Below are 24,215 nucleotides of genomic sequence, written 5' to 3' on the forward strand. Positions count from 1 at the left end.
ACTGTTGACAATGTTGCTGCCGTGCACACTGGTCGTGGTTTTATTCAAATTGTCCCACTCACAGTGGAATACCAGGTTTCCCTCTCCTATCACAATTGCGGGTGTCCGATAGGATGAGACTTTGTCCAGGACCTTTGCCAGGGCAGTTTCCAACTCTAAACCAAATCCGTAGCTCTCAGAGTGGCCAAGCCTGTGTAATATTGTGGTGAGCTGCTTGCTTCTGAACAAGTGCCTGACAGTCACACAGAGTAGAATGTGTTTTGGTAACTTCCATTCTCCCTCTGACACTGCACGGCACAGGTCTTGCCCAATGGAGAATACCAGGCGCTTCATCTTTTCATTCGTCTCCATGTCTTCCTTGCCAGCCATAACCATGCTGAGAAACCGGACGAGGTCTGTGGGTAGGAGATTTTCAGGAGTGAGCTCCATGTCCTCAGCTGTTGGCGGCCACTTTAGGTCTTTGGACTCTCTGAAAGCCTGCAGAATATTCTGGCGAAGTAGGAGAGCAACGTTTTTGTACTTGTCTGTGGTTCCGAGAGTGTAAGCTCGTGCAACGGCATTCGATACCGTGATTTTCAAGCTGTACACCAGCCAGAATGAAATGGCATCAGCATTGTCGTGGTCAACTCTCGTAAACTGGATATGCTCCTTGATTGGATCTTTCTGTAGCCGTTTCAGGAGTTTCTCTGAGCGATAATTTGTGTTCTCGTACCCATTCAATTTCAGCTCTTCCACATACAGCAAGCGCAAGGAAGATAGCTGTAGGACCTCATTTTGCTGGACTACATGAGTTCCAATGTGTTCCAGTACTGAAACAAATGCCTTTTCGTGGGAGGCTGACACGAAAGCTTGGTTAGTATCCTTAGCTCCTGCTTTAAGAATACTGCTGCGCTCGTAGTTGGCGAATGCTGTGCAGAAAGATTTAAAGCACGACTGATGGTGTTTAGCCTCACAAGCAAAGAGGTCTTTGCCCTTCACTTGTCTTTGAAGTCGAACTAGACCCATTTTCTCAGCCCGTGAATCGATTTGCTTCCATGCATTTTCTTTGTTCTTATAAGATGGGAAGTATTCAGGTCTCTCAGTTTTACGATGACCATCTTTGATCTCAACTTTGTCGCAAAAAATGCATTCTGGTGGGAAGATGGGTCCCGCAGAACCCCCTAAGGACAATTTACGTGGGGAGTGATTCCACTGTGAGGTTGATGGTTCTGGATTATCTTCCAGAAGATGAAGGTTGCAAGTAAAGCGCTGATAACAGTTGCGGTGATACCCAACACTTTCCAGGTCATCAGCGAGAGTTGTAGGGATCTGGTCACACACTGATTGCATACAATATGGGGATTTATGTGGTTGATGGAGACGTTGGTCCCGGATCTCATGCAGCTGTTGTAGTTTTTCTATAGCTGTTCCTTTAATTTTAGTGAGGGGTGTAAACGGACCATGATCAGACATGGATGGCACATGAAGGATGCAGACACTTGGCGAGCATTTGTGGGCTGGACGATCTACACTTCGTTTTCTTTTGGGCATGCTGGCTTACTACGTCACTGTCAGATAAATGAAATAGAAATCACCATTCAAGTTAAAAGGCGCTTTCACACCAAGTACTTTATGAATATATATATATATATGAATAATATTTTTTATCAAAGCAATGATACACCTGTGAGTTGGCTGTAGAAGTGTCAGAATCAATATAGATATTGCTGTGTCAGAGTAAGCTCAGGTTAAACCCCCCGCCTAAAAAAACCATAATGATGGAAACCCTCTTTCCTGGCTGCTAGTTCAGAGAGTTTTGTCGTACAGTGATGAGACTTATATCAATGGAATCTGATGAATCTCAGCTTTCATATTATATGTCATTTGTGCAGATAGCATGAAGTAGAAAAATCGCCAGTCATGTGCTAATGTGGCGTTGTGAGTGCTGATTTAGACGCTTGGTGTTGGAATTATGTTTCGTTTAGGTAAAAATGGTTATTATCATCTGTTAGCTTAGTTTCTTCCTGTTAAGTGGGTATGCAACGTTAATAGGTTGTTACATTTTAACAAGCCCTGGGACGCTGTGGTACCGGGGGCAATCGGGCTTAACTGGTTAAGAATACTGCCCCACAGTTTTGCATTAGAATTACTGCCTTTTTTAATTAACATTAGCTAGCTTAGGAGTTCATTAAGCCTAGCTAGCTGTACAGCTAGCTAGCTACCTAGCACTACCTAGCTAATAGCTTTATTCAACAAGCTACACCATTAGCTATCCCTCATTCACTTCACTGTTAGTTAGTTAGCTAACGTTAGCTAGCTAATAGTTTACCATATTTTACTGCAGTTGGCCTCTGCAGGGCAGAATAACACTAACACATGTTCTAGTGTGTAGCCTACTTTGGGCTGCAAAATGATGTGTTAACAACAATTAAGCTAGAAACCTACATAAAACATACAAAACACATGAGTCTAGTTGAGTTAGCTACTTACCTTGTTTGTTTGAAGGATGAATGTGTGTGTGTGTGTGTGTGTGTGTGTGTGTGTGTGTGTGTGTGTGTGTGTGTGTGTGTGTGTGTGTGTGTGTGTGTGTGTGTGTGTGTAGCCAAGTCAGCTACTTGTTTGTTTTTGGCAGGAAAAAAGGCGAGAATGTTCACTACTGCCAGCGCTGTATACTAGCATGCCACAGATAGGCTACATGTGATCACTTTGGGAATAGTTTTATTGTGATCTTTGACCATCAAAACATGGGTAGACACATTATCTGTTCATTTATCTGCAATATTGGCTGAGATAGAGTGAAAAGTGTGAACATTCCGTTTTTGGTAATAGTGACACTAATTTGCATTAAAAATACATGTGGGACATCCAGACAACATTTTAACATAGCTCATCATTTTCTACATACTTTTTCCACTTAGGAAACACTGATTCTAAGTATATTTCTGTGTCGGTGCAAAATACACCCTTCTTGGTACAAGACTGAAATGCTATTTTCTTGTAATGGCGGCACTAATTAGCATAATAGCATGCCACAGACACATGTGATCACTTTAAGAATAGTTTTATTGTATTCCTTGACCCTCAAAACATGGATCTGGATACCTAATTTGTTCAGTTATCTGCAATAATGGCTGAGATATAGTGAAAGGTGTAAAAAGAATGAAACTCGCTTTTTAGGGTAAATAAACACTAATTTGGGAAAAATATATACGTGGGACAATTTGCCAACTTTTTAACATAGCTAATCGTTTTATAGAAAAGCTGATTAGAAGTATATTTCAGGGGGGTGCATTATACCCCCTTCGCTGCTGCGTCTGTAAAGCCGGTGTGTCCTTGGGCAAGACACTTCACCTGAACTTGCTCCTGTGGGTATTGTCCACAGTATCTGACCATTGCATGTATGATATATGTGTAATGTGTGTATATGTAAAAGCGCTTTGAGTCATTGATAAAGCGCTATAATAAATGTAAGGAATTATTATTAATTATTACCCACCCAACTATACAGTAATATGGTGTTTTGCAGACTCATCTTATATTGATGTTTTTGTCTGCTGATACTTTTTTTCCTGACCAGCTAGCAGCACTTGAGTCAAAGGAGGAGGGATTTTGAGGGAAATAGGACAAACCTCTTGTTTCCAGACCCACCTGTCTGCATGTGGTTTGGATTTATTACATTCCAGGAAAAGAGTCCAGCCTATGGTTTTTTAATGTTTTTTTTAATGATTAATGTCTACTAGCATTTATGTCTACATGAGTCTTGTGATCATGTGAAAGCTGCCTTTTTTAAATTGTGTGTGTGCGTCCGGCTTGAAACATCCGCCTGTGTGTGTGTGTGTGTGTGTGTGTGTGTGTGTGTGTGTGTGTGTGTGTGTGTGTGTGTGTGTGTGTGTGTGTGTGTGTGTGTGTGTGTGTGTGTGTGTGTGTGTGTGTGTGTGTGTGTGTGTGTGTGTGTGTGTGTGTGTGTGTGTGTGTGTGTGTGTGTGTGTGTGTGTGTGTGTGTGTGTGTGTGTGTGTGCTGGCTGAGAGGCAGTACTGTACGATCATGTGAATCACAGAGATGGTAAATTGAATCAGCAGGGAGTCTCTGGCTCCACTGGTCTCAGTTGTTTCCATTGATCTGTATCAGAATACTCCTCTGACCAGCAGCGCTGCACTTCTCACTTCATGAACCACAGGGTCTCGTTTCATCTCACTCAGAGAAATATTCCACCATATTTTATGTCCGTGCAGCAACCCGAGCTGACAGACATTTGCCTCTAAGCAAAGTGGATGTTTGACTTAAAAATGACCTTCAGTGGAGTTATTTTGCTCATAACTACATATCATTATTTCTAATTTAGGAAATGTTCTTGCAAAAACTGGTTTGATGCTATAGTTTTGCTATTGATTTTCTCACCCATATTGTTCAATTTCCTGTTTCCCCACAGCGTGTTTATACTGGTCTTTTATAAATAACAGTCCTACTCTTGATATCTTGCATTTAAAGACACTAAAAGACTATATTCCATGCCTTCTTCAATACATTAATATCTACCTAAACGTGTAATTAATATAATGTGTGTGTATTTACCACTAATATTATAACTTAAAGTAAAAGTTTTGAGTTGCATGTACAGTATTCTCTGAAGAGTTTTAAGACTTTGTTTGACAATTCCTCCCCAGATGGGAGTTAACTCAAATACATTTGCCAGTGAGGGACTGATGTTTTAATGGAGTATTCCTATTTGCGAGACCTTAGTTTTTATTTTTTTAAATCTTTCTTTCTTGTCCCTTTTCTCCATTCGTATTTTTATTTTTTTCCTTTGTCTGTCCTTTTCTTATTTCAGTCCTTTTCCTCCATTGAGTATTAAAACTTTAGACTCTAACTTCTTTACTTTCAAGTACCATTGCTCTGTAGTACTGCACCTTTCAGTTAAGTATACTTAAGGATTTGAGTGCTCCTTCCACATATCAAGATGATACATGTTTGGGTGTATCATATGCACATTGTTTTGTATCCATTAAGATTCAGACGGCTCGGATATTCATCTGCTGACATGTGAGCTGCTGTATCGACTTTCCTCAGGGGAGATTTATTTATGCCTGCAGCCGCTCCACTTCCCGCAAGCAAGGTGCATCCAGAGGTTTCTCCTCTCTGTCATGTTGGAGAGAGCGTAACCTAAGCCAGGCCGGTCACTGGACCTTGGACTCAGCACACACACACTTTGGTATATGGATATACTCACACAAGTGCATATTCTATTTATATACATTGCATGCATTTTCCTGCAGTGGCAGATAGCAGTCTAGAAGGTTGACTATGTTTTAGGCTATGGTACAAGAGGTAGGGGAGTCAGATTTGAAATTCTAGTGGAAATCCTAAAGTTGTTATATATGCAAAATAATTAAGGCTGAACATTCGATGTGTATACATCTACAGGATGTTGTTTTCCTTTTAGAAAATGTTACCACATCTACAGATGGATGCACAATGCTGCTAACACTTCACACTGGACTTTGTGTGTGTTTGACTCTGTGATGCTGACTGAAACTGGAAGCAGCAACATCTTTATTTTCCTTTCACTGCTGTTTCCAGACAGCAGGATGTGAGTCGACACTGTTGTAAAAGACGCCCTGACAGGACATCACAGCATGAATCAATATTAGGAGGAAGAAGAGGATGGAACTCCAACTAGATAACATAATTATTTCCTATTACTGCCGCGTGTCACTGAATCATAAGCATACAAGGAGGCACAAATCAAGTTAGTTACATCTCGTTAGCATCATGCTTACTTCCATGAAATACACAACCTCGCCTTAAGACTCACACTTTATTCAGCATGCTTTTTAATATTTCCTTCCATTTTAACATACAGTTTGTACGTTGTATTCTCTTGTAGCTTGAATGAGTGTTTTATGCCGCACTCATGTGGCATTAAACAAATTATTCAGAATCCCCCTTAAATGTTCTTAAATTAAAACCAGATTAAAATCTTGGTTATATGAATAAAGTTTCCCAGTGTGGAAACAGAAACTCAGGAAAAATATTTCAGCTGAGTCATGATCTGACAGCTGATGACTCTTCATGATTCCGCTGTGACTTATGATCTCACATCTGTTTTTTGGTCAATACCTTCAGATATTGTCTACACACTGCTGTCATGTTTCGTTTTCTCATAATTGAATGGAATAATGAGTGGAATGTACTCACTGTTTCTGCCTGTATGATTCAGAGGCAGTTAATTAGTTAATACGTTAATACCTCAAATGTGTAATTAAGTACAGTGCAGTACTTGTACATTAGTTTGGTTACATTGTATCTGTGTGCATCGATTCAGCTCCATCACCTTATTAAATGTAATTCACTCCCTTCCTGTGCAGAAGGTTATTATGTTTTAATAGTGTAATTATGTGGCACTGTATTGATTTTAGAAAGGTTCAGTATCCTGTTAAACCCTCCAGGGGGGTCAGAGTTCAGGGTCAGCTAAGAAACCTGTCGCTGGTCCAGATGCCCAGATTTCCCCCTTTTGGCTCTAAAAGCTGCTGAAATGGGCCCTTCAAACACAATTATATAATTGCAAGTAACGGCTGCACTTGCACTTAAGAATATTATTCATAATAGTTATTTTTCCTTCATCTGAACTGAGATGAAAGTGACAGAAGCATGTATGTATGACTTGTGATATGGGCTACATAAATAAAGCTGACCAGATTTCTCTCTAGAGCAGTGATTCTCAAACTTTTTTCAATAATGTACCCCCTTTGAAAAAAAAATTCAGCCAAGTACCCCCTGATCAGCGCAAAAACAATTTGTTAGGGAAGAAAAGCCTACATAAAGAGGTACAGTACGGCGCTGCACCATCAGAGTCTGATTTATTAAAACAACAACCTTGTAACTGAAAAACACTTAAATGCTACATTTCAAATGTTTACAATCCATCACTAAATTCATGGCAAATCAATTTTAACATCATGCAATAACACTGAGACGACATTAGTTGCATTGAACTGATCTTTTTAATAAGTTGTACTTACAATGTAGTGAGAAACATGGGCTTGTGCTTCACTGAGGACCTTTGTGATTCTGACAGGGAGGCAAACTGCAGTTATTACACTTCGCGTTTTGAAATATGTGTAACTGTTAATATAAAACCCACACCGTAAAAACTTCTTTTTTTTTTTTTTCATTAACATAAAATAAATCTCACGTACCCCCTGCAGTACTCCAATGTACCCCTAGGGGTCCGCGTACCCCCATTTGAGAACCACTGCTCTAGAGGGTGATGCAGCATTAGTGTCACCACACTGCTGTCAATGAAAGCTGTAAAAGAATAGACTACAGAGACAATCAAAGAAGACAGCTTCATCTGTTTGCAATGAAAAGTATATTTCAAGCTCAAGACGGATGTGTAGTTGAGTAGAGGTCGTTAAAGGTCACCAGAGGGAAATAAATGTTGGTTCGGTCAGTGCCATGCTGACAGACAAAACAGTAAATATATAGACAAAAGATGATCATAAAAAACTAAATTATCAAAATATTATCAAATATAAAAATGTGTGTGTAACATAAAATAGAATTACACAAGTACTTTCAATCTTCTCAAAATTGTACAATATATTGACAGTTCTTATAGTGACCACAACTGGATGCCATCTCTCTTTCCTAACAACTATCAGTGCCAGCAGCCACTGAACTTTATGGCAGTCTCACTTTCTTAATTATACTTCAGCTGACCACCATTAGAAGATACAGATCAAAAAGAACAGCCGCATGGTTTGCTGTGTTGTGTTGTAAACCGCAGGCTGAGTGTTGATTAACGGAGGATTAAACCGAGTACTTTTGGAAGCTCTTACTTGAAGCAAGACATCATATCCTGCTGAACCCCTTCATAGGAATATTAGTTGCACGTAACCAATGCTCAGTGGAGCAAGAGAGGCTGCAACCGTTTTAGATCTCCATGCAGGTTTGTTGGACAGTGAGGGAGTGACCACCAGAGAATCCCCCCGACAGCCTCCCTGTCTCTCTGCAGCTTATCGGCCGGCTCACATCCTGCCTGTCTCCTGGCCTCTAATGCACGGAGGAGAGAGGAAGGGGAGGGGATCATTTGAAAAGGCTTGCATGTCTCTTGCTAGTCACTTAAACAGTTGCAACAACAAAAAACACAGCAAATCAATAGCAGAGAGGAGGAATTCCAGTAACTCTGTGTCCGTGCACGCAGCTTGTCTTACAGCAGAGTGTGGCACGTTAGGCATGAAACATGGTCCTGATCAACCCTGGAGCTTAACTAGTTTGTCTCATGTGTGGCCTTAATGTAGCTGTAGAAAAATTGTGTTTCAAAATGGTTAGCTATTAACTCGTAAGCATTTATTTCTATTAAACGCACACAAATAAAGTAAGAAGAGTTACACAGGGACATCAGAATGCTGCTTAAGTAAAAGTGCAGAAGTTCAGCAAAATGTACTTAAAATATAAAAAGTAAATGTACTAACATGCTTAATGGCTCTTTTCATAGTGTTACGATATAACTGGGTTTATTTGATCACTTATCAATATACCCAAGAGCATTTTATTGTTGTATTTCATCAGGAAAACAGGACTTACATGTAGATGTATACCAGGTTGGCTAATATGTTAAACTATAACAAGGTTTTGTAACTAGTAATAATAGTATGATACTGTTAGACTGTCACTTTGTTTCGGAGGTCTTCTGCCCACAAAATAAATGGAAGCAGCTTTAATAATTTGCGTTTACATTTTTGTTGTTAATCAAAAGCAACTTGAAATAAGATTATTTACCCAGAAATAACAATAATAATGGAAACACATCCACTGTATCCGCATGCTTCAAGTGCTGCATTTAGGAACATAGAAAGACTTTGAGGACTGGTACCTGATGCTCTGCAGTAAAACACACTGCAGTAAAACACACTGTTTGTGTGTGTATATGAATAGAGTGTACAAGCTGTTAATCATATCTAAAACTATTAACCATGCTGTATTGTAGCAGCATGCAATAATCTCCCTGTTATTGTAAGGCATGGCGTCATCAGTAGGTGAAGGGTTTACAACTTTAACCCAGGTTAAGCAATATGGGAAAGTAAGTGGGTACCTATAATGATCAGTAATGTGAGTTTATCAGGGAATCAAACAGGTGTAATCGGCTCAAAAAACAAATAGGCTGCAATACTGAAATACACCAACAAAAAAAAGGGGAAACTAATTTAGAAGTGGTGAAAAATAGACTGTGTTTTCCCATTGTATACAGTAGATGGCAGCAGGGAGACATGACAAAGGCATGCTCAGAAACGATGTCAAATGCATTAACTGCTGAAAGAGTTATGTGATAAGCTCTGTCCATATGTGTCATTTATTTACTTTTGCCAACATACTTTATTCAACCATTGCAACTGCAGAACCAGAGAAGAATTGGGGGAAATCCTAAATAGGGCTTTTAATCATTAAATGCATTTCACATTGTAATTTCAAATCCTTGCATGAGTTTGTTAATCACATGATAAAGGGGATTTTATTTGTATCATAGTTCAGGGTCGAATAGGTTTATCATTGTTGAATAAGTAACTTTGAAGGATAAAATAACATTTTATTTTTATTTATTTCAACATTTAATCCTTAAAATGTTATTTTTGCTCTGCTCTTACATTAATTATTAAATCTTATTTTCAATACTCATTAAAATAATCTTTCCCTAATCTCTCAAATCAAAGAAAATCTGAAACCTGACATTGTGAAATTTGATTTCATGTTAGGAGTGATGAATAATTAATAAGGGATTGGATTTATAAGCAGTTTTTGAAGGCGCGACTTTACAGGGTTGAATTTGTCAAACAAAATAAAATGGTGTTACGTTCTTGCACTTGTACTTTTAAGAAGTTATGGAGAAAATAAACGTATTTTAAAAAACAAATCATATTGATGTTGATGATGCTATAATGTTGCAAGTTTGTGCATATTTCAATAAGGCGAGTCCGGTAACATAATCATTAAGAATAAGCTACTTCTATCCGTGGAAAAACAAAGCAACAGAGCTCCTATGTACTGTAGTTCAGCTAGTGAGAGTCTTAAAGAGGCCCTATTATGCTTTTTGGGGTTTTCCCTTTCCTGTAGTGTGTTATATAGGTTTATGTAAATGGCCTGCAAATACTAACAAGAGCTGTTTTCTAGTCATTGTGCATCAAACCTCTGAGAACTAAAGGTTAATGAACATTTAAAGGATTTATGAGGCTGCATGTGGGAATACTTTGCAGCCCTCCACCCTCCACTGACACAGAACAAACCTCACACCCACTCACACAGCAGAGACGTTTCACCCAGTTTCATCATATATTCGGCCCCTTTAACAAAAAGTGGAGTTATTCATCCTGAAAAGTGAGCTGCTGGAAAACAACCTATAAGTGAGGTGTCACTTACAATCAATGAAATAATTCAGTGCAGATCAGGATGTGGATACTGCCAGGTGATTCTGTCAGCTTGTGTTATTCTTTCATTAGTTTTCCATTCACACATATTCCCAGCATGCACCAGGGGCAAGGAAGGTTCATCACAGAGCGAACACATTACTCACAAACATCTTTCAACCTGCACTGTGTGTGTCCCTGAAGTGCAGAGGTGTTCTAGGATTAGTTAGTATCACTGGCTGTATAAAATACACAATTGATGGTGATAATGATTGCAAACACACAAAATACCGCATTAAAAATGTGATGAACTCAGTGTGCATCTGGACCGGGTGACGACAATACCTATTGACGCAGCAACCACTGTAAGTTATATTCTTGTTTAATTAGACTTCTCTGTTTCATTTATTCTACTCTGTATAATTGCTAGTGATGTTACGTATTGCGCCGAGGCTTCGGAGCGTGTGTCGAGTAATCCCCGAAGCTTTTTGTGAAGCATGTATCGAGGCTTGTATCGTTTTGGGCCAGTGACGTCATCGATGACAAACGAAGCCTCGCTGACTGTCGATACCACGTGACTGCTTCAGGAAGCGATTCAGATCGGTTGAACCGTTGAACCACAACGCTCATAATACCCATGGATGTATAATAAGAACCATATTACCCCTCCTGTACCCGGGCCCGGTGACACGATGGAATCAAGAGAGCTCAGACCCTCACCTATATAGAGGTCGGAACATGTCATAAGTATAAATAGATACAAGCATAAATAAATGTAGGAAAAAAAACATGAATGAATAAATATGTTACAGTATTTTCAGGGAGATTCAGCGTGTGTGCTGTGGCTCAGCTGGAAAGCAGTTGACTCACGATCGCAGGGTCTCTGGTTCAACGACTCGTCAATACGTCTTTTTTGTTGTTTATAAAAGCTACAGCTAAATGAGATAATGTAGTTAATAAATGTATTCTTTGATATGGTTTAGCCTTTCTCAGGCTACAACATGGTTACGTTTATGAATATTATTAAGGAATACAAATCCCTATTTGTAATGTTTACCAGCCTCCTTAGGCTTGTCAATCACAATCATTCAACTGGAATAAAAACAATATTGTTAACATGAAAATATGATTTAATGTTCGTTGTTTAGAGTTATTCTAAGGCTTTACTCATTGGGAACTCGGTATGAGATAGAGCACACTGTTGAGATGTCCAATCTGCCTGTTTTACACACTTTGACCAACAGGGGGTTTGTGTTCAAATGAAGCCCATGATGAAGCCTCATGAGATGAACCCTTTTGCGAACCAATTGGCTGGAAAGCTTCAAAGCTTCATAAGGCTTCATCTCGCCATCACTAATAATTGCTCTGTAGTTATTGTAGCTAAAACGGCGCTTTTGAGAGATTTTAAATCTCAGATCTGCTCAAGCGAAACCTGCTACACAGGTCTCAGTAGGGGCACTCAAGCCTGCATTACAATATAGGCAGGGCCAGTCTACTGTCGCCCATCAGCTGTAGAGAGTTAACTAATTAGAGGGGCGTGGCCCCACAGCTGTGAGAACTCAGCAATCAGGCGTCCATTTTAGGTAGCTCTTTCCTGGAGCGTCAGCTTCAGACAGCCGAAGACTGACAAAGACATTGGAGTCCTGCGGGAGTAAGACTGACAAAGACATTGGAGTCCTGCGGGAGTAAGACTGACAAAGACATTGGAGTCCTGCGGGAGGCAAAGAGGGAGGCAAAGAGGAGGCAAATCCTACTCTGATTGAGCTGGTGTCTTATTTCTCTTTTCTTTAGTTTTCTAGCCCCTCATGCTATAATCATGTGTATTTTCTCCATTCCTGTTCATGTGTCTTCTCGCAATTATCACTGGCCCCGTGTATCTCCTAATCGCTATAACCGGCCTGCTCTCATCTATCCCACATGCTCCACTGAGATCCAACATCTAGTTTCAGGTGGCCTGTGGAATTGCCAGTCAGCTGTTCCTAAGGCTGACTTCATCTCTGGCTACGCCTCCCTGCAGTCTCTGGATTTCCTTGCTCTCACTGAGACGTGGATTACTCCATTCAACACATCCACCCCAGCAGCTCTCTCCATAGCATATTCCTTCTCCCATACACCCAGACCCACTGGCAGAGGAGGTGGCACTGGTCTCCTGCTCTCTCCCAAATGGAGCTTTTCCCTCTTCAAGCTACCTAACTTCACTTCTTCCACCTTTGAATTCCATGCCGTCACAGTAACCCATCCTATACAATTAACCATTGTTGTTCTCTACCGTCCACCAGACGCCTTGGGGGACTTCTTGGAGGAATTAGATAATCTCCTCTCACACATCCCTGAAACTGGCCCTCCCGCTGTACTTCTCGGAGACTTCAACCTCCAGACAGGGAAGATAGACGAACTAACATCTCTGTTAACCGCCTTTGCTTTCTCACTGTCTCCGTCCCCACCAACTCATAAAGCTGGCAATGTCCTTGATCTCATATTCTCAAGGAACTGCGCTACTTCTAACCTCTATGTAAACCCGCTCCACACTTCCGATCACTTCTTCATTTCATTCTCTCTACCCCTTTCCAAACATAACAAACTAATCTCTTCTCATCCTGCACCTGTCCTCCGTAACCTTCGTTCCCTCTCCCCCTCTACCTTTGCCTCATCCGTGCTCTCAGCCCTCCCTTCCTCGGACTCGTTCCAACTACTACCTCCAAACTCTGCTGCAGAAACTCTCCTCTCTACTCTCTCATCCACTCTGGACTCTCTCTGTCCTCTCACATCTCGGCAGGCTCGTCAGTCCCCTCCTGCTCCCTGGCTAAATGATGCACTGCGTGCTAATAGAACCGTCCTTAGGGCAGCAGAGCGGAAACGGTGGAAATCCAAACACTGTGACGACCTCCTAACCTATCAGGCTCTCCTCTCCTCTTTCTCTGCTTCGATCTCTCAGGCAAAAAGCACTTTCTTTCAAGATAAGATCCAATCTTCCTATTCCAATCCCAAAAAACTATTTTCCATCTTCTCCACCCTCTTGGACCCTCCAAAAGCCCCTCCCCCCTCCTTACTTCTGTCAAGCGACTTTGTTACCCACTTTGAAAAAAAGGTTGATGATATTCGCTCTTCTTTTTCTGACTCACTTTTACTCACCGCTGGGTCACCAGACCCTCCTTCCACCCACACACTAACCTCCTTTTCCCCTCTCTCTCCAAGTGAGGTTCTCACCCTCATTACCTCTGCCCGCCCTACCACCTGTCCTCTGGACCCCATCCCTTCAAACCTCCTTCAGACTATCGCTCCTGATATTCTACCGTTTCTCACCCATTTCATCAACACTTCTCTAACTTCTGGTCACTTTCCAAACAGTCTCAAGGAGGCAAGAGTAAACCCTCTCCTAAAGAAACCCACTCTCAACCCGTCAGATGTTATAAACTACAGGCCTGTCTCTCTACTCCCGTTCCTGTCTAAATCACTTGAACGCGCTGTCTTTAAACAACTCTCCTGTTATCTCCATCAGAACAACCTTCTGGATCCGCACCAGTCTGGTTTCAAGGCAGGTCACTCTACAGAAACTGCTCTCATTGCTGTCACTGAGGAACTGCACACTGCCAAAACTGCATCCCTCTCCTCTGTCATCATCCTGTTGGACCTGTCTACTGCATTCGACACGGTGAATCATCAGATCCTCCTTCGCACTCTCCAAAAACTTGGAGTTTCAGGCTCTGCACTTTCCCTCCTCACCTCATACCTCAAAGACCGTACCTACAGGGTGACTTGGAGAGGGTCTGAGTCCGACCCTTGTCAATTAACTACAGGGGTCCCTCAGGGCTCTGTTCTTGGTCCCCTCCTCTTCTCCCTGTACACAAACTCGCTCGGATCAGTCATTAGCCTGCATGGTTTTTCATACCACTGCTACGCTGACGACACCCAATTAATTTTGTCCTTTCCCCGCTCAGAGACCCAGGTCGTCGCACGCATCTCTGCTTGTCTAGCTGACATCTCTCAGTGGATGTTTGCTCATCACCTCAAGCTCAACCTTGACAAGACTGAGCTGCTCTTCCTTCCGGGAAAAGATTGTCCCACTCTTGACCTAACAATCAACATCGGCACCTCAGTTGTTTCCCCGACTCAGACTGCAAGGAATCTGGGTGTGACCCTAGATAACAACCTGTCCTTCACTGCAAACATCGCTGCTACAACCCGTTGCTGCAGATACACGCTTTACAACATCAGGAAGATACGTCCCCAGCTGACACAGAAAGCGACGCAGGTTCTGGTCCAGGCTCTCGTCATCTCACGCCTAGACTACTGCAACTCCCTCCTGGCTGGTCTACCTGGATGTGCCATCCGACTTCTGCAGCTCACCCAGATTGCAGCGGCTCGTCTGGTCTTCAACCTTCCTACATTTTCCCACACCACTCCGCTCCTCCGCTCCCTTCACTGGCTTCCGGTAACTGCTAGAATCCACTTCAAGACCCTGGTACTTGCTTACCATGCTGCGAATGGATCTGGCCCTTCGTACATCCAGGACATGGTTAAACCGTACACCCCAGCGCGTGCACTACGCTCTGCATCAGCCAAACGACTCGCTGCACCCTCGCTGCGAGGGGGACCCAAGTTCCCATCAGCAAAAACACGTGGGTTTGCTATCCTGGCTCCAAGATGGTGGAATGAGCTCCCCATTGACATCAGGACAGCAGATAGCTTGCACATCTTCCGGCGCAAACTGAAAACTCATCTCTTTCGACTCCACTTCGAGCGATAGATTTATTAACAAAGCACTTATATACTAATAAAGGACTGGCTTATCTAAAGCCAGTTGAGTAGCACTTGAAATGTTTGGCTCTATGAAACCTGATGTACTTATATGATCCTGTTTTCTTCAAGGTTGTGTCTTCCTGGTCGAATGTACTTATTGTAAGTCGCTTTGGATAAAAGCGTCAGCTAAATGCAATGTAATGTACATTTAAGACTGTGTGATGTAAATGCATATAGGATCGTATCATTCGATTCTGTTGCAATACAAGTAGATCAAACTAGAAATACTCTGTTTTAAATAAAAGTCATGCATTCAAAACTTAATTAAAGTACACAAGTATGCACAATGGACCATTTCAGAGTAACACATTACATAGGTCCTTCTAGGATTATTATATTATAATACAGCTTTATTTGTGGAGCACTAGGTGCAGCTCAAAGTGCTTTAACAGCAGGCCACACAACACAAATCAGAGAAGAAGACATTTATTTCCATTAAAACCTTTTGCACACATGCAGCATAAAGTTTAACAATCCAAAAAAACGGTATCAATATACAAATTACAATACAATAAATAATGATCCAAAAGTGATACATTATAACAAGTGATGGATTAATGTGTTAGCTTGAGGGTAGTTGCCTTAATTCACACTAAAGATTGCTTAATATTTAAAGTGCAAATAGGGTATTATTTCTCAAATACAGGTATTATATGATCAGTTAGACATTCCCTGATACAACAAACAAAAGTGTTGCCTCTGCAGCAGCAGCAGCACATGTAGCACAGTGTAACACTCATAGGTCAGGTATTGTTGTTCCTCAATTAGTCATCGTTCTTTGACATTTTTCAACATATAATTATGTGAGCAAACCAGGCACTCTTTGAGATTCATTGTTTGGTTTTACCCCTTCCAGTCTACCTTCACAACACAGCAGACAGAGGGCACTGGGCTCTTATTTCAAATAGTGACTTCTTTCTTATTTATGAAGTCAATCAACCAAAGTCAAAATGAACTAGAGGTTGAACAAATAAGTATTTTCTCTACTGTAACATGGATTACTACTTTGCCTGGACATTTAAATCCCTTATATCAATAAATAATGTAAGATGACATGTTCTTTAAACAAGTCATTGGGGTATTCCTCAATTAAACTACATGTGTTAAGCGGTCGGATTAAATGAATAAAAAGGAACTATGGAAGATATCATCATACAATACTGATTATTTAGAAAACTCTATGCTACGCTATATTCTTCCCAGCTTCTATTTTGATATAACAGGGTTTATTTCAGGGCATCTTTATTTAATTCAAACGTTTTTTATTTTGGAAATGGTCATTTTATTTCATAATGACTCACAAAGTCATGGGCTGTCAATAAGACTAATAGAGTCATTTATGTGTTTGCCACAACCTGGTGGCTTTGACATTTTTATTTGATTATACAACAATTGCATGATTATGTTACACATTTTGTATGTCATTTTTCATGTCAATATTTGTTCCATAATGCCTGATTTGTTTATTTATTTATTAAATAATTATCATAAGAGTTATCTTAATCACTAATGCGTTCCTTGTTATGTATGCATTTATTTCTCCTTTTTTTCCTGCTGGGTCTGATATTTCTGTATTATTTTTCATTTTGATGTTTTGAGTGAGAGGATTTGATTAAGCCCCACTGGCTTCTCAACTGGAGATGGGATTTCCTATATATTATATTTATATTATATTATTATAATATTTTTATTTTTATTATCTTGGATTGATGGATTTCGTTGTTTTTATGTGATGATGTGGAATGTGTTTAATTACATGTGTAAAAAAAGTTTCCCATTGCAAACCCTTAGAGGCAACCAAAGATTAAAAGATTGGTATTGTATTTTTTCTTATTGTTGAAATACTGACACATCCCAAACTTCAAAGTCTGTATGCCTGATATCTCAAACAAAAACATGTTCTTATGCTTCAATGCTTCAAATGAGACCGTGTGGCCCAATAATATATTATTACACATGGTCTCATTTTGAAATGCATGCTGGAACACCAGAGCCAACAAGAAGAGGTGCCCAAACACATATCCCACCATGGCACTGCTTCAAAAGTCACAAAGCTTACAAAGTTTTTGTGTACGTATTTGGATAACGTCCAAAATAATACTTTTGCTTTCTAATGATAAAAATGAAGTGTACTCTTCACTAATGATATCTTTGACATTTCATTAGGACCTATACAAAGTCTGGTAAAAACACATTTCATTCACATTTCTACATAAATGTTTTTCTCACAGATGGCAAATGGTTTGAATACTTTATGTCTTTATTCAGTTAATTTAATAACAAATCATAACGGCCAGGAACTTTGAACACCAAGGGTTAAACATGTTTGTATTTTTAAAATTGTTGTGAAAATATGTAACAAAATGTTATAACAGCAGAGTTTCATTTACAGTAATGTATGATCTCAGGAGTACAGGCGGACACAATACAAGAAGTTTTTATTCAAAGACCTGAATAATTACCTGCAGCTTAGCTAGCTTGAATTTGCTCATTTTAAGGTTCTTATTTGCCAGCCAGCATACACTATCATCTTATAAAGTTGAAATGGAGAGGGGTGGAGGAAATCATAAAAGAGCTGTTTCTGTTCCTTTTTTCGATTGGCCGAGCTGTCAAACAAACACCACAGCCAGCACACATTGTGTGTACGTAGCTGTTCAGTTGGCACATTGGCTGTTTGGGGTAAATAAATGTAGTCTGCAAATACACTGGATTGGTAGTTTGTGTGCAACCTGAACACATATTTTAAAGGAATTGGGCTGGCAAGACACCGGGTGTGTGCTCCATTTAGACATGAAGCTGGAATAGCAGCAAGTGAACCCACTTAAATGGAGCGCAGGTGCATACTGCATAAGGCAGCTGCAGGTATAACGTTGAACATCTGTTAATCAAATGGCCACAGGTAATAGAGATGCTGGTAAATCTTCATTTAATGCAGCCTTTCAGTGTTGACAGAGGCAACACGGCATATTTTCCATTTGGATTCAGTTACCGAGCTTGTGAATTATGTGTTTGTTTGTCTGCAGTGTTCTGTGAAGCTGTTGGTACATGAGACATTTTTGTTTACTTGTCGCTCACAAGCTGCATGTGCTGTTAGTTTTGCTGAAATGAAATTGAGTACAACACAGATGTCAAACAGCCGATGGCGCTGTGCTGCCTGCGCAGGTTAGAAGAAGAAGAAGAAGACATAGGCCTACTTTATTAATCCCTTACAGGAAAATGTATTTCGTTATGGAACGAAGTACATTTTGAAATAGTGTCATTGGCATGGATGTTATTGCATAACTGACATTACATAGTGCAACCCTGTGTTGTAAGATGACACATATTTGAAATCTCCAACTTGATACCATCAAATAAAAACTTGTGTTTTAATTTTTTTGGAAAATATTTAGAGAAATGTTGGACAGGTTATTGTTGGAAAGTTTCATTTCTATCACAATGTAACATATGTATTAGATACAATTGAGGTATTATAATATGCAGCCATTGTCAGCATTGTCACTGTGGAGTGAGAGAGAGCGAGAGTGTGTGTTTGTGTGTGTGTGTGAAAAAGACAGAGATAAGGTGCACACTTGTAGCCTACATATCTTTGTGAGAACGTTTTAGACCATCTGACATATGCACTACACGAAGAAATTAATGATATCATACTTTAATTTGATTATAATCAAATCACATTAATATACAATTATAATGGTTCAAATTAGAGTGAGGGGGCGGCTTGAGAAGAATTAGAGTGTATGTGTGTTTGAGAACGACAGAAGACAGGGATATATTGATCGATATACAGAGAGAGAGAGAGAGAGAGAGAGAGAGAGAGAGAGAGAGAGAGAGAGGAGGAGAGAGGAGATGAGAGAGAGAGAGAGAGAGAGAGAGAGAGAGAAGAGAAGGAGAGGAGAGGAGAGGAGAGAGAGAGAGAGAGAGAGAGAGGAGAGGAGAGAGAGAGAGAGAGAGAGAGAGAGAGAGAGAGAATGTGTGCGTGAGGTGGATTCCCATCACAAACCAAGATGGCGGCGGAGCGGACAGCCGGCTCGCGCACTGACTGACTGACTGACAGACAGACCAGAAGCCTCGCGCGGTCGGACAGCTAACGGTTAATCTCTGAGACAGAAACATTGACTATAAACATCACCCGTACAGGTCACGTCATCTTTTTTCGGTACCGACGGTGCAGTGATGAAACAGCACCGGTAGACGACACCGGGGGAAGTTGTGTGTGTGTGTGTGAGAGGACTAAATTGCCGTCCATAAGAAGCGGGGTAAGTAACGTAGAGATGATGAACCGTTAGTGTGTGGCCGGGGAGGGATTTACCAACAGCTGCTAGTTACTACTAGCTAGAAATCCCTCATGCTAGCTGTGCCAGCTTATGTTGCGTATTTGTTTACATTGGTTTCATGTTTTTTCTGTCACTTTTTTACAATTCTGCACTCATTGCGTTTGACCCCATGCTTGTTACTCCGGTGATTCATTCACGAAGTAGTGTATGCCACAGGTTGTTTGCAAATAAAATAAAATTGCTCCATATTCACCTGTGCTGCGTGTCGTCACCTATGGTCGTCACACCAAATTAAACGTGCGTTCATCTTGTGATTCATGTATGTTTTACCCGGTAGCGTGTGGGGTCATTAAGTACTAAATATAACCCACAACTCCAGCTACCCTCTGCGTACGTACACCCTGCTTGGCTGAGGATATTTTTGGTCGTGCAGTTTGCAATTCTGTCTGGGAAAATGCATCGCTCGGGCTTTACCTTGCAATTAGGCATTGGCACACAATGTGCAAGTATATTTTATGTCATGATTTGTGAAGGATATAAAGTCAGTTTTAAGTATTCTGATAACACAAATCAGATTTGCATCAAGGAGCTGTACATGATAGGACACTCTATGTCCTTAAACCTTAGATTCAGATGAGGAAGATCTTCCCTCTTATAACCTTGTTAACTGGAAAAAATGGAAGCAACCTCTGAAAGAGCAACAGAGGAGGGATCCCTCTCCCCGGACAGACATGCAATACATCATAATAACCTAAACCAACATAATAACATTGTAGTGTAGGAGAATTAGGATGTGAACAAAATGATGGGTTAATTGTAAATATAAACGAAGAAGGTCGTACTATAAAGCTGTCAGTTGTTTCATAAGGTATTTGTGTCAATCATTACTTGTTTCATCATTTATAAAGCAAAAGGCAGAGAAATCATCACTAGGCTAAAGAGCGGTGGGTGTGTGCTTATGCAGCTTTGCAAATATGTGTACGTTTGGGGAATGTGTTCACTTGTGTTTTGGTGCATCAGTGCTAATATGACTGTCCAACAAATCTGAGCAAACTAAGCTGCAGAAAGGGAAATCTGCTTGGGGTTAGTTCACTGTTTTCTGATTAGACGGAATAATTTGGTCAGGATCCACATTCTGGAAAAATTCCCCTTGCATCGTTTAGTGGCGTCGCACTGGACAGTCAAGTCTGTTCGAATCCTAAATGTGACAGAAATACTCTCAAGCCTGTCATTTGCAAACCTCAGCGTCACATACCAGAAAGGTAACCTACACTGTAATCCTGTAAAACCCTCAGCCCTTTTTTTGTGGGCTTTTTACTTTCAAGAGTATCTTCACATTTCACGAATTTCTTATGGTGAGATTTTGTTGGTGTGCACATGATAGACAGGATGTTTGTGTTCTGTCTGTTCTCGTTTCGGAGGGCAAATGAGGCGCCTTATTGGAATGCCAGGGAGGAAAAAGAGTCATCATACTTGAAATGAAGTATTGCACCATGAGAGCCAATTGGCATGGATTGCGTAGGCTGTTTGACTGGGCTGTGTGGAGTCTCGTGCAGGTCCATCCCAGAAGAGGATTTACGGCTGCGAGTAAAAAGATGACAGTTAGACGGTGTCTGCTGTGCTGATTGATGAGTTCAGGTACGCTCAGTAACCTGGTTCCTCTGATCCTGACCCCAGCCTCAGGGTTAATGCCTGCTCTCGTCCTATAACAAACACCAAATGTCCCCTCCTCCGCCGTGATGGTACTAAAACCTAAAGGCACACAGGGTGAGTGTTATTTCCCTCTTGCATATTCATTCACACCAACAAAGAGGCACATTGGGTCTGATTCAATTGAGTGGAACACATATCATCTGTGATTGTACTGCATGGTTAGGCATGGCTCGACTTGACTTGGTTTTCCATTTATTTTAGTAACATGTTGGTCTAGGTCCTTAGCAAGCTAAGCTGATGATGCAGACCAATGTACTTTTTTAAATAGCAAACTTCCATCAATTGCGTTCACGTTTTGTTAAATACACATAACCATCCGCAGTTGAATTTTAAATGTATTCTCACAACTGGAGATAGTAAAATAGTTAGTGACTGCACGGAAGAGCAACAGAGCAAGAAATGTTGCTGCCAAAAATGAGTGACAGTCCAGCTTTTGTCACTCTGGTCCATTTCCTGCCCCTCTCACTGTTAATATTGTTCTCTCGCTCTCTGATCCTTTCTTCATGATTGTTGGCAGATGCTACATAGCAGGCCTGGAAGAAATTCTTGCTCTTTTTTTTTGAGGAATGCATATCATGCATGCATTTTACTGAAACGTTTTCTCAACAGTGTTTAAATGTGGCCCATATAGTCCACTCCAAAGGGCACATCACTAGCAATGTGTTTTACATTGTATTTTTCCTTTGAGGAGATTAATAATGAATAAACATATAAACAGTTTTTTCTACAAGGATTTGTCAACACTGAAATATTTATACTGAGATTATCAAACCCACCACTCAAATCATGTAACAGGTTTACAGAGAAGATTGCTAAAATAACAAAATGTATATATTCAAATAAAAAGGTAGAGAAAAAAATACACAAAATCAAGAAATGTATCATGTTTTTTTGGTTTTGATGGACTCAATGTGAAGGAAGTTTAGTTAGAACAATGGATACAATATAGAAAGGGGTAGACATGATATTTGAGTATCAAGACTTGTTGGAAGCATGACTAATGTTTTAGTAATGTGAAAAGTCCTTGATAAAAGCAGAACATTGTGTGAAGGTCACCTCACAGCGTTGTCACCGTTTTTAGCCAAAAGGAGAGCTTGTACTTGGAAAGAAAGGCTGGTTCAGATTTGCATGCAGAGCAACTGAGATTCCAGGTTCCCGGGGGAATACCATCCACAAACACTAATTAGCTGCACAGCATTGTCTGCAGGGAGAAAGGTAGGATGTATCCTCAGCTGATGGGTGGCATCTGTTTTAGGCAAGATGAATTTGGGAGTTGATCTCAACACTAAAGTGAAATTCCTAGCTCCTAGCAAAGTCATCTTTTGTGTGTGTGTGTGTGGTGTGTGTGTGTGTGTGTGTGTGTGTGTGTGTGTGTGTGTGTGTGTGTGTGTGTGTGTGTGTGTGTGTGGTGTGTGTGTGTGGTGTGTGTGGTGTGTGTGTGTGTGTGGTGTGTGTGTGTGTGTGTGTGTGTGTGATGTGTGTGTGTGTGTGTGTGTGTGTGTGTGTGTGTGGTGTGTGTGTGTGTGTGTGTGGTGTGTGTGTGTGTGTGTGTGTGTGTGTGTGTGTGTGTGTGTGTGTGTGTGTGTGTGTGTGTGTGTGTGTGTGTGTGTGTGTGTGTGTGTGTGTGTGTTGAACAGTTAGGTTTAAGTGACACATTTTAGAGGAAGGCAGATGCTACGACTGAAGGGGTTGATAGGGAAATTGGATGTATAACTCCACTGTCACAACTCTTTCAGAATAAGAAATTATGAAGCATTTAATGAGGATATACTATGCTAATGTTCTGGGGGTAGTGGGAGAACTTTGGGATTGTAGCCTTTGCAGTCTTTTACATGCCTACAAACCTATAGAACACTGAAGGAAAGGAAAACCCCCAAAAAGCATAAGAGGTCCTCCTTGAGCAAGGAAATTGGCAAAAAGAACAAGCTGTGTGTGTTGGGTTCACAGGAGTAAAACGTAATTCCCCTCCTCTTCCATTTCTTCTCCTCATTCAGACAGAAAAGGCGCCTATCTTCACAGACTAAAGACGCCACTTAACCCAAACTGCCAGACTCTCAAGTTTGCAAATACAAAATAAATCATAATGGAAAGCAAACGTGTGTGTTCATCCAAAACACCTTCTTTCTCGCTTAAAGGCAAAACACCAGTCTTAAACACATTTTTCTGACAACTAGGGAGTTAAAAGATCAGGAGCAGAGGCAGGTTGGACAGATCAGGTTTCACATGGCGTTAGTTCCCACAGGGCTCTGCGTTAGCGCTTCCCTTGCTTATACTGTACACAGAGTCAGGATGGGAACCTCTTGTATTGAGTTTGAGCCTGGGGATTGTGATCCCAGTATTTCCCGTGATATATTCTCTATACTGAAATATGACCTTGAAATGCATTTTCACCCTGCAGCTGTTTTTTTTCAAAATGACTTTCTATTCTTACATGGTGGTTGCAAGCGTCACTGAAAAATCCGGTATAATGAAAGATTAGCTGAAGGAGGCTCAGTAAATGGCTCTGATATTAAAGGAGCAGCAGGTAGAACATCCTGTACCAGGAAAAAAACAATTCTCCGGTACATCAGATCACTAAAATAATGGACCACACAACCACACTTGAATGCAGTAAGAATTGCCCAGTCTGATTTCAATGAATGCAAATGGAGATGGAAAAAAATAGATCCGGGGCATTGAAAATCCCAGGAGGTTGACTACTGTCTGGATCAGGACGGATGAACCAATACAGATGTGTGTAAAAAATCTGTCGATATATATAGTAAAGCGATTATTAAACCTAAAACATTGTTATCAGCTTAAAAATCCATGGAGATATACGAGTGTGCCAGCTTATTCATTCATAGCTTATAGTTTTTACTTTTCCCTAGATGTAATAAGTGAGTGATATTAATAGGATCAGTCAGTAGAAGTCTGTCACTGCTGCCTCTCATGCTGCTGCACTGCCACCCATCACGGTTTGTGCTTAATTTTCCATAACAAACACATAACGGTCCTCCACTCATACCGAGAGAGGGAGATTGCCCTGAACCTGAGGGGACTTTT

At 40.7% G+C, this 24,215-nt stretch overlaps 1 protein-coding gene across 1 annotated transcript in view; it reads left to right on the forward strand.

The window, feature by feature from the left end:
* Positions 1 to 19,186: 19,186 nt before the first annotated feature.
* Positions 19,187 to 24,215, forward strand: part of LOC117533649 (C-myc promoter-binding protein-like) — a gene marked incomplete in the record, with an annotated part of 72,684 nt that continues 67,655 nt past the window's right edge. Inside the window, 1 exon segment of the mRNA XM_034197537.1 lies at positions 19,187 to 19,439.

The sequence above is a fragment of the Gymnodraco acuticeps genome, unplaced genomic scaffold (genome assembly GCF_902827175.1).
Source record: "Gymnodraco acuticeps unplaced genomic scaffold, fGymAcu1.1, whole genome shotgun sequence".
Lineage (NCBI taxonomy): Eukaryota > Metazoa > Chordata > Actinopteri > Perciformes > Bathydraconidae > Gymnodraco > Gymnodraco acuticeps.